Source organism: Amblyraja radiata, chromosome 22, assembly GCF_010909765.2.
Source record: "Amblyraja radiata isolate CabotCenter1 chromosome 22, sAmbRad1.1.pri, whole genome shotgun sequence".
In the NCBI taxonomy this organism is placed as follows: domain Eukaryota; kingdom Metazoa; phylum Chordata; class Chondrichthyes; order Rajiformes; family Rajidae; genus Amblyraja; species Amblyraja radiata.
The window spans coordinates 22,518,632-22,531,095 of NC_045977.1; positions in this window are offsets into that span (position 1 = coordinate 22,518,632).

Below are 12,464 nucleotides of genomic sequence, written 5' to 3' on the forward strand. Positions count from 1 at the left end.
GGTAATTCAAATCTCACTGTGCCAATTGGTGCAAAGAATTCAAACAATCGCTGAGCGTTCAAGATGATGTGTGCGCGCCTCCTGCACCAAAGGGGGGGGGGGGGGGGGTGCGTTTGTCGTCACACACAAAGATGAGGAGGGAGAGGGGGAAAAGTGTGGAGGGAGGGGTGGTGTGGGATCGGAGGTGGAGAGGGGTGAGGGGGAGGGAGCGGTGTTGAAATTATTAGTCTTTAAAAGTAATGTTAAGTGAGAAATAAATCAATTCAATGAAATACAAATATTGAATTTAACAATAAAATGTTAATGTTAAAAATGAAATGCACTCCTGAAGATTTATAATGAACAGTTAAATTAGTAAATTCAAATTGATAAAAATAAAGAAAATAACAATGAAATGCAATAAAATGTTTTTTTTTTAAAAATAAGCTTGTAAATTAAATTGAATTTTTAAGATTTATATAATGATCAGGTTGATGTGAAACAAATAAATTCTATCCAATAAAAATAAAGCTGATTATTATTGTCAGACAAATGCAATCCACGACTCCTGTCTTCACAAGCAAAGTCAGAATGACGGTTAGTGAAGAATCCAAACATTTGCTGAGCGTTCAAGATGCTGTGCGCGCGCCTCCTGCACCAAAGGGGGGGGGGGGGGGGGTGGTGCGTTTGTCGTCACACACAAAGATGAGGAGGGAGAGGGGGAAGAGTGTGGAGGGAGGGGGGGTGTGGGATCGGAGGTGGAGAGGGGTGTGGGGGTCTAAGCTATTGCAGTAAAGTAAACAGTGTCACTAATGCCAGCGTGTTGTAGAGTAATTAGTTGTTAAGAAATAAGCTCGGTGCTTCCTGTGAAAACCTACCGGTACTCGCGGTAAAGTGAAGAAGCGGTCTCAATTAATAAGCGGCCGATTGGCGATCGTGGAGGCGAGGATCATATCTGTGGCCGGGCAGGGGGGGGGGGGGGGGGGGGGTGGTCGTCAGTATTGTTAGTTTGCTCGTTTTCGGACCATGATAACGGGAGAAAAAGGGAGTGAAATTGATTGCTACTTGCCGCGAGTTCGTAAGTTACGCGATCGGAGCATTTTGTCCCTGCATGTTTTCGCATGAAGCTCCGAGATTATCTGTTATAGACTAATAACTGTACAACAGGCTGGCATTAGTGACAATGTTCAATTCACCGCGTTATAGTTCAGGCCCTCAATTTCATGAATGAACGTCTGAGTAAGTGAGTGAGTGAGTGAATGAATAAGGAATGAATGAATGAATGAATGAATCTATTAACGTTATAAAGGGTGCAATTAGATTAATTAAAGTCCATACAGTTAGATGTTCATAAATTCCGGCCTTTAGTCTTTCCTTTCAGGTAGGTGATTCATGGGTTCATTTGTGTTCCAGCACATCAGCATGGACCTTGTTCTCTTGCATTTTTATCCACTTCGCAGCACTTTCTTCTGTCGTTTTTTTATGTTTTTTGCACTAAATACAATGAAGCTGCTGCAAGTTTCCATGACATTTATTCCACAGAACAACACATTTGAATCTCCAGTAAAACAGGCATCTGTGAAGCCCTCTCAGCCATTTTGTGTGCTGGCCTGAAACAAAGCGCGTGATTGGCCAACTGGCAGACAACTCAATGTCAAACGTGCATTGATTGGAATATTAAAATCTCGACATATTGTTCGTTCTTCTCTAATTTAATTAAGTTGTGCATGTGTTGTTCATATCGAGTTTCAGGGGTTTGAAACACGTTAATATTTTTACACAATATGTGAACATCTCATGTTGTTTTGAAAGCTCCTCGGCTCACAGGCTATTCTCTGTACGGTAACTATGGCAACGATGTCTTTGAGCATCGGGGCTTGTGTGGGTGATAAGCCAGTTTAGTTTTGAAGTATTGGGGGGGGGGGGGGGGGATGTTATCCATTAAAAACGTGCGCTTAAACACGACGGAATGAAATGAGAAGCGCATACTTAGAAAGAAAAGCGAAATCTCTGACGAAGTGGAAATGCCGTGGGCGGTCCTGCGGCCCCCAATCGCCCCCACGGGGGGGGGGGGGGGCCTTACACACACTAACCACCCCCACACACAGAGTTGGAAAAGTGCATAAAGACCGTTCCCTACCTGTAGCCCCCAGGGGAGATTTGGTCGTCGAAGTCGGGTCCCTGCCGTCTTAAAATAGCGTATCTTGAAGTCGTCGAAGTCGGGTCCGTCTCGGCAACGCGTGGGGGGGGTGGTGGGGGGGTTTGCGGTGCGGCATCACACACACGAAGCTTCGACACACACAGAGCCTTAAAAGTGTAAATGCCCGACCTCTTTTCCGTTTTTCTCTAATTTAATTAAGATGTGCAGGTGGTGTTCTTATCGTGGTTCAGGGGTGAATGACGTAAATATTTTCACACAATATGGGAACATCTCATGTTGTCTTGAAGGCTCCTCGGCCCTCATCTGACTCTCTGTACTGTCACTATGGCAACGATGTCTATGAGCACTGGGCATTGTGACATCACACGATGGAACGTTCACCATTGGCTGGGGCTCCTGCATAGGCATATGTAAATGGGTCCATTCCGATTGGTCATCTGTGAGCATTGGGCATTGTGACATCACACGATGGAATGTTCAGCAGGGGCTGGTGCTGGTGAGGCTTGTGTGGGTGAGAAGCCAGTTTAGTTTTGAGATTTTTGGGGGGGGGGGGGGTGGGTAAGGTTTTGATTTAAAACGTGCGCTTAAACACGACGGAATGGAATGAGAAGCGCATACTTAGAAAGAAAAGCGAAATCTCTTCCGAAGTCGAAAAGACGCGGGCGGTCCTGCGTCCGGTTTCGGAGTTGCGGAGAATCACAGGGAGCGCGCCAGCAAAGGGAGTGGGCCAGGGTGCCGGACGGACGGAGTTCCGTTTTGGAATCTGGGGCGAGAGTTTTATATATTAACTAGACCAAGTGCAGACCCGTTGGGTCTGTTTCCCCAACGGCGTTTTGCAAGGGGGGGGGAGGGGGGGCTGCGGCATCAAACTCATATTAACCAACCCCCAAACACACAGGTGGGGGGAGGGGGGGGGGGGGATGTGAAGAGGGGGGGGAGGGGAGAGGAGGGGGAGGAAATGGGACAGATTTGGGAGGGAAAGGAGAGCGGGGTAGGGGGTGAGAGAGGGGGATGGGAAGAGATATGTGGGGGAGGTGGAGGATGTGGAGGTAGGGGAGGAGGGAGGGAGGGGGAGAGGGGTGGGGGAGAGAGGGGAAAGAGTGGGGAGGGAGAGTGGAGGGGGAAGGGGGAGAGGTGGAAGAGTGGGGAGGGAGGTGGAGAGGGGTAGGGGGAGTGATGGAAGAGGGACAGAGGGGTAGGAGGAAGGGGGTGGCGTAGAGAGAGAAGGGGGGTGGGGGAGAGAGGGATGGGTGGGAGAGGGGTGCGGAGAGGGAAACATAGAACCATTGAAATTAAGTGCAGGAGTAGGCCATTCGGCCCTTCGAGCCTGCACCACCATTCAATATGATCGTGGCTGATCATCCAACTCAGTATCCTGTACCTGCCTTCTCTCCATACCCCCTGATCCCTTTAGTCACAAGGACCACATCTAACTCCCTCTTAAATACAGCCAATGAACAGGCCTCAACTACCTTCTGTGCCAGTGAATTCCAGAGATTCACCACTCTCTGTGTGAAAAATGTTTTTCTCATCTCGGGCCTAAAAGATTTACCCCTTATCCTTAAATTGTGACCCCTTGTTCTGGACTTTCCCAACATCTGGAACAATCTTCCTGCATCTAGCCTGTTGAACCCCTTAAGAATTTTGTAAGTTTCTATAAGATACCCCCTCAATCTTCTAAATTCTTGCATGTACAAGCCGAGTCTATCCAGTCTTTCGTCATATGAAAGTCCTGACATCCCAGAAATCAGTCTGGTGAACCTTCTCTGTACTCCCTCTATGGCAACAATGTATTTGAACATTGGGCATTGTGACATCACACAATGGAACGTTCACCAAGTGCTTGTGCTCCTGCAAAGGCATATGTAAATGAATCCATTCCGATTGGACATCTGTGAGCATCGGGCATTGTGACATCACACGATGGAACGTTCACCAGGGGCTGGGGCTGGTGATGCTTCTATGGGTGAGAAGCCAGTTTATTATTGAAATATTGGGGGGGGGGGTGAAGGATTTGATTAAAAACGTGTACTTAAACACGACGACCAATGGCAAACCCGTTGGGTCTGATCCCCCAACGCAGCCATACCCTACCCGTAGCTCCCACTGGGGGGGGGGGGGGGGCGGCAGCACACACACTAACCACCCCCACACACAGATTTATAATGAACAGTTAAATTAGTAAATTCAAATTGATAAAAATAAAGAAAATTACAATGAAATGCAATAAAATGTTATTCTTTAAAAAATAAGCGTGTAAATTAAATGGAATTTTTAAGATTTATATAATGAGCAGGTTGATGTGATACAAATAAATTCAATCCAATAAAAATAAAGCTGATTTTTATCGTCAGACAAATGCAATCCACGACTCCTGTCTTCACAAGCAAAGTAAGAATGACGGTTAGTGAAGAATTCAAACAATCGCTGAGCGTTCAAGATGATGTGTGCGCGCCTCCTGCACCAAAGGGGGGGGGGGGGGGGGTGGTGCGTTTGTCGTCACACACAAAGATGAGGAGGGAGAGGGGGAAAAGTGTGGAGGGAGGGGTGGTGTGGGATCGGAGGTGGAGAGGGGTGAGGGGGAGGGAGCGGTGTTGAAATTATTAGTCTTTAAAAGTAATGTTAAGTGAGAAATAAATCAATTCAATGAAATACAAATATTGAATTTAACAATAAAATGTTAATGTTAAAAATGAAATGCACTCCTGAAGATTTATAATGAACAGTTAAATTAGTAAATTCAAATTGATAAAAATAAAGAAAATAACAATGAAATGCAATAAAATCTTTTTTTTAAAAAAATAAGCCTGTAAATTAAATTGACTTTTTAAGATTTATATAATGATCAGGTTGATGTGAAACAAATAAATTCTATCCAATAAAAATAAAGCTGATTATTATTGTCAGACAAATGCAATCCACGACTCCTGTCTTCACAAGCAAAGTCAGAATGACGGTTAGTGAAGAATTCATACATTTGCTGAGCGTTCAAGATGCTGTGCGCGCGCCTCCTGCACCAAAGGGGGGGGGGGGGGGGGGTGGTGCGTTTGTCGTCACACACAAAGATGAGGAGGGAGAGGGGGAGGGGTGGTGCGTTTGTCGTCACACACAAAGATGAGGAGGGAGAGGGGGAAGAGTGTGGAGGGAGGGGGGGTGTTGGATCGGAGGTGGAGAGGGGTGTGGGGGTCTAAGCTATTGCAGTAAAGTAAACAGTGTCACTAATGCCAGCGTGTTGTAGAGTAATTAGTCGTTAAGAAATAAGCTCGGTCCTTCCTGTGAAAACCTACCGGTACTCGCGGTAAAGTGAAGAAGCGGTCTCAATTAATAAGCGGCCGATTGGCGATCGTGGAGGCGAGGATCATATCTGTGGCCGGGCAGGGGGGGGGGGGGGGGGGGGGGGGGTGGTCGTCAGTATTTTTAGTTTGCTCGTTTTCGGACCATGATAAAGGGAGAAAAAGGGAGTGAAATTGATTGCTATTTGCCGCGAGTTCGTAAGTTACGCGATCGGAGCATTTTGTCCCTGCATGTTTTCGCATGAAGCTCCGAGATTATCTGTTATAGACTAATAACTGTACAACAGGCTGGCATTAGTGACAATGTTCAATTCACCGCGTTATAGTTCAGGCCCTCAATTTCATGAATGAACGTCTGAGTAAGTGAGTGAGTGAGTGAATGAATAAGGAATGAATGAATGAATGAATGAATCTATTAACGTTATAAAGGGTGCAATTAGATTAATTAAAGTCCATACAGTTTGATGTTCATAAATTCCGGCCTTTAGTCTTTCCTTTCAGGTAGGTGATTCATGGGTTCATTTGTGTTCCAGCACATCAGCATGGACCTTGTTCTCTTGCATTTTTATCCACTTCGCAGCACTTTCTTCTGTCTTTTTTTAATGTTTTTTGCACTAAATACAATGAAGCTGCTGCAAGTTTCCATTACATTTTATTCCACAGAACAACACATTTGAATCTCCAGTAAAACAGGCATCTGTGAAGCCCTCTCAGCCATTTTGTGTGCTGGCCTGAAACAAAGCGCGTGATTGGCCAACTGGCAGACAACTCAATGTCAAACGTGCATTGATTGGAATATTAAAATCTCGACATATTGTTCGTTCTTCTCTAATTTAATTAAGTTGTGCATGTGTTGTTCATATCGAGTTTTAGGGGTTTGAAACACGTTAATATTTTTACACAATATGTGAACATATCATGTTGTTTTGAAAGCTCCTCGGCTCACAGGCTATTCTCTGTACGGTAACTATGGCAACGATGTCTTTGAGCATCTGGGCTTGTGTGGGTGATAAGCCAGTTTAGTTTTGAAGTATTGGGGGGGGGGGGGGGGTATGTTATCCATTAAAAACGTGCGCTTAAACACGACGGAATGAAATGAGAAGCGCATACTTAGAAAGAAAAGCGAAATCTCTGACGAAGTGGAAAAGACGTGGGCGGTCCTGCGGCCCCCAATAGCCCCCAATGGGGGGGGGGGGGGGCCTCACACACACTAACCACCCCCACACACAGAGTTGGAAAAGTGCATAAAGACCGTTCCCTACCTGTAGCCCCCAGGGGAGATTTGGTCGTTGAAGTCTGGTCCCTGCCGTCTTAAAATAGTGTATCTTGAAGTCGTCGAAGTCGGGTCCGTCTCGGCAACGCGTGGGGGGGGGGGTGGGGGGGTTTGCGGTGCGGCATCACACACACGAAGCTTCGACACACACAGAGCCTTAAAAGTGTAAATGCCCGACCTCTTTTCCGTTTTTCTCTAATTTAATTAAGATGTGCAGGTGGTGTTCTTATCGAGGTTCAGGGGTGAATGACGTAAATATTTTCACACAATATGGGAACATCTCATGTTGTTTTGAAGGCTCCTCGGCCCTCATCTGACTCTCTGTACTGTCACTATGGCAACGATGTCTATGAGCACTGGGCATTGTGACATCACACGATGGAACGTTCACCATTGGCTGGGGCTCCTGCTTTGGCATATGTAAATGGCTCCATTCCGATTGGGCATCTGTGAGCATTGGGCATTGTGACATCACACGATGGAATGTTCAGCAGGGGCTGGTGCTGGTGAGGCTTGTGTGGGTGAGAAGCCAGTTTAGTTTTGAGATTTTTGGGGGGGGGGGGGGGGGGTGGGTAAGGTTTTGATTTAAAACGTGCGCTTAAACACGACGGAATGGAATGAGAAGCGCATACTTAGAAAGAAAAGCGAAATCTCTTCCGAAGTCGAAAAGACGCGGGCGGTCCTGCGTCCGGTTTCGGAGTTGCGGAGAATCACAGGGAGCGCGCCAGCAAAGGGAGTGGGCCAGGGTGCCGGACGGACGGAGTTCCGTTTTGGAATCTGGGGCGAGAGTTTTATATATTACTAGACCAAGTGCAGACCCGTTGGGTCTGTTTCCCCAACGGCGTTTTTGGGGGGGGGGGGGGAGGGGTGAGAAACTTCTATAAACATTGTACTACCGTGTACCGATCTGGCTGTATTTTGGCAACTTCCTCTCGTCTCTTGTGCTGTTCTGCTCATTACTGCTTCTCAACGTTGCTTTGTGTTGTTCCTTGAACATCCAGCAACTCGATTGCTCCCATCTCTTTGCATGATGAAAAAAAAGAGAAAGATATTTATCACGATGTAGATATTCATAAATTTGTAAAGGTAATTTCATCTATTGTAGACATTTATAAACTTCTTAAGACAATTATGTATATAAATTCATTTACCTATAATTTAAAAAAAAACATTACACAATTATGTACCATTTTGTATTTAATTTGGAAGCTTATTGTTGTGTCTCTTGTTCCATGCAAACTTCCAATAATTTTTGAAGCTCCTCAAGAGGTTCAGTCCTTTCTTGTTCTGTCTCTTGTTCACTTCTGCTCCATGCTGCTTCTCAACATCTCTTTACAGTGTCCATTCACCATCATGCAACTTGTTTGCTCCTGCTTCTGGGCATGAATTTAAAAAAAGGAGATATTTATTTCAATGTAGATATTTATAAAATTCTATCTGTCAATCCATCAACATACAAATAAAGAAGAGTTTTTGTATCATATACCAATTTCGGTGTTTTCTATCAATTTCTTGTTGTGTTGCTTGTTCCCTACTGTCCTTCATTTATTTCTCGCAGATCCCAAAGACGTTCAGTCTAAATATCTCGGATCCAGAAATGAGGCGACAGTGACAGCTCTAGACAAAAAGGCAGCATTTGAATGGTATTAGGGCATTCTGATAAAACTGAAGTAAATTTGTATCATGGATAAAAAAAAACAATGCACGGGTCTGAAATAATCTCAAATACTGACCTTTCATCCATCTTAAGATCTGAAGTTGATTTTCACTGATGGTTACAGAATTTTCAATTCCACTGCAACTCCTGGGAAAATGCAGTCAATCCTTACAAACAAAATAACTCGACAATAGACCAAAGTGGAAAGTAACACTCATGTCAAACAACAGAAAAGGTAACGATAATTTCCTACAAGGCAGAAATTAACCACATAACCTTGATACGCAATGCCATTACCAACACCAAATCCTCAAACATCAATATCTCGTCAATCATCATTTACTCAATAATTGACTCAACAATTGAACTGTACCTGATACATATACCCTAGATGTGCAAGCCTGTAGTTTTATATCCTGCAGCAAATAATCCATCTGCAAGCTTTATCGTGAAGCATGAGAACAGCTCCAGCAACTTTCGATCCAAAATCAAATACAACTGTTAAGATTTTACATGTCACTTAATGTGTCCTTGAAGCTTTTTCTGAGGCAGCATTTTAAACTTTTGTGTGCAGAAATGCGATTCCTGTGTTAAACATCCCTTGTTGAACTGAGGAGCAATAATCAAAAGTGTCGAAACTCTGGACATTCAGTTCCTTCCTGCATCGCTTTTTGCCTTCAGTTTTGCCTACTTTCATTGACTTTAGGAAAATTTGAGCACTTAATGCAGCAGTCATTTCTCAACAAAGCATTTGTTTAATCACAACATTCCTGGTTGATGTCCCATCTTTCAGGAACACTTTTACTTGTTCCTTCACCTTTCCTCTGCTAAGAGCTACATATAGTTGGCCATGTTGAAATACTGGTTTCTCAAGGTATATCAAGACCTTCTCCATGGTTTGTCCTTGTGCCTTATGAATTGTCATTGCAAAACTCGACAGAATAGGGAATTGGCTCCGCCTAATGGGAATGTTTTCATCTTCTGTCAAATTGATCTTCATCCTAGGAATTAGAACAATATCTTCTTTGTAGGCCCCCATGTTGATTCTAGCAACTATGAGATTATTGTGTAGCTGTTCTACAATCAACCTCGTTCCATTGCATAGCTTTGGGGGTTGCAAGTTTCTGATTAAAACAATTGGAGATCCTTTCTTCAACTCCAATTTGTGTGGTGGTAAACCACAAATCTCGACTGAATCGAGGAATTCCGTTGGGAAGTGAGTTGAATTTGTTCCGTCAGTGACAGAATTGAAAGAATAGTACTCCCTCATGGTTCCAGGGAAGCGTCTGACACACGCAGAATTGATTCTTCTCATCGTATCATTGTGAGGAACCAAGATACAATTGTTAGAGAATAATGTTGCAGGGTGGTCAAATGCTGGATAGATATAATCAATGCAGTCATCCAGTGTTCTTGCTGAGAGAACCATGTCTTCTGGAATGTTAATTTCATTGTCTTCATTCTTTGCAATCTTGTCCTCTCCTACATCCAACAAAAATTTAGAATACTCGCCCTTTCCTTCGCTCAATCGCATATTTCTCTTCAATTCAAACTTTGTGAAAGTCCGCCACAAGTACGATGTCTTGATGCAGGCGTTTTGAACATCAATATCACTTCCCATCTTCACTACAGGAAGGAGTTGTCTAAAATCACCACAACAAATGGTAAGAATTCCGCCAAAATGATCCTTTTTGCGGCATACATCTTGAAGAGTTCTGTCCACCGCTTCAAAGCACTCCCTCCTAATCATTGGACACTCATCCCAAACAATGAGCTTCACTCTCCTGAAGAAATCTCCCGTTTTAGAGTTGCTGTTGATGTTGCATGTTGAATCCTCCGTCACATGGATAGGTATCTTGAATCGTGAATGTGCAGTTCTTCCACCAGGCATTAATGTGGCTGCAATACCAGACGATGCTACAGCAATGGCAATTTGACCTTGAGCTCTAACCGTGGAGAGGATCAAATTTATGATAAATGTTTTTCCTGTTCCTCCTGGTGAGTCAATGAAAATCATTGAAGATAGATCCCTCTGCAAGTAGTCGCACACATGGTCATAAACTTCTCTCTGCTCAGCATTCAGCAGAGGCTCATTCTCATCAACAAATCGCTGTTGTTCTGATCTATTGTAATTCAATTCATTAAGTAAATCAACATTTTCACCATCAATGTCCATCCTTTCATTTCTTGGTCGGGGCAAGGTAAAATTTTCCAGTGTGGTGTTGCAATTCTCAAGCTTGTCCTGAATATAAAAGAGAGCCTGATCATGATGTCTGTCATCAATTGTGATATTCTGACCACTTTTTCTTCTTCGCTCGCTTTCAAGGTAATCCTCAGACATGCAATTCTTGAAGCGATCCCATAATTGTAGAGGATCATTGATGTCAGTATTTGTCAGCAGAACAACAAACAAATCCCTGATTGCCCTGGGGAGTCTTGTCATTTCAGCATCTTCCATTGTTTGTTGCCAATGGTCGTCAGCTTCCAACAAACCTCTTTCTCTGCAGACGTCTTTGAAGGAAGGAAGAATTACTCCATTATGTGTCTTCAAGGACTCGAAAGACACTGGTCCTTTCACGTGATGCAGAAGCAGTCTCATGTAGAAGAGGTCACCTAGTTTTGGAGAAATGACATGTATTCGTCCAAGAACGTTGACTTCAAAATACCTGGGAAGTTATCCACACTCTTTCCAACCTTCCTTCTTTGCCATCTCTTGCTGCTCCATGTATAAAATCGAGGTACATCAACGTACAATAGTGTTCTTGCAAACGGATCTTCAGAACTCAATCGAACAAATTCAGTCAAAGTGGTTCTCGCAATTCCATCATTCATCCCTTGCTGAGCAGCATCAAAAATACTTGTTGTTGGTCTGGTAGATGTATATCAAGTCGAATGACAGGGGGGTGTCTCTCATGAGTAAGAAATCCAAGGACTGATGCCCCTGCCTCTGAAGGACCAATGTATCTTCCATTCAGGTACTGTTTAATCTCGTCATTTACGTTAATTCCAAAAGCTGCCTGATCACATCCCTTCAAGGTGTACTTGATGACGTATTTGATTGACTGTACAGAGCAGCATATTTCGACGTTGAGGTGACATTTGAAAGCCTTCAATAGTTCTGCATTATAGGGCACAACCCAATTAGAAGTAATAGTCTTTAACGAACGTCCTTCTTGATGTCCCTGAAATCCTCCCATTGCGGGAGATCTTCTCCTGTACAGAGGATACGAATCATCTCCATACATTGTGCTTTCGACAAATGGCTTTGGGAATCTCTTGGTGCATCTTCCTTCCTTCCAACATCGAGATGTGGCCTTGCAGAACGGTCCATGGATCATGTGCTTGAGTACCAATTTATGCAGCTCAGGATCTGCTTGTGGGTCTGGAATTTCAGCTTGCACAAATCTTTCATATTGTTGAGGTCTTGGCTTACTCGCTTCATCAAGCCAAAGCAGACAATGGAAATGAGGCAGGCCTCTCTTCTGATATTCCATAGTCAAGATGAAAGCAATACAGTTTCCAAAGAAGCCATCTGGTCCAGTGACGGTCTTCATGAATATTTTTCTTTTCAGCTCGAATACTCTTGCTATTAATTCCGGTCTATCAGACGGCTGCTGATTTGGAAAGAGGCACTGTCGGATCTCGCTCCAATTTGGATTGCAGGTCATTGTAATGAAGAATGCAGCAGTACCATACTTCCGAACATACATCATGGCGTCCTGGCATCGTCCCATCATATATCTGGGACCACCGACAAATGTTGAAGAGAGGATGATGCGCCTTCCAATGTTTTCCAAGTTATCATCATCATGTAATGCATCCGTCAGTCCTTTGTACGTCGTTGACCTCAACGATACCTGATTCATGCGAATATAATTCAGTCTATCACCTTCAATTTTAGCCGCCATATCTACAAGATATTGTTGGAAGAGTCGTCCTCCTCTCAAAAGCTGGTTGAATTCATTGTCACGATTCATGATCCTATATGCATAATATCGCATTAGTGTCAATTTTCTGCCGGTACTCATTTGGAGTTGTGAATGCCATCCGTCATCACCAAGTGGAAAGAAAAGGATGTATTGAAAACTGTCATAAGACCTA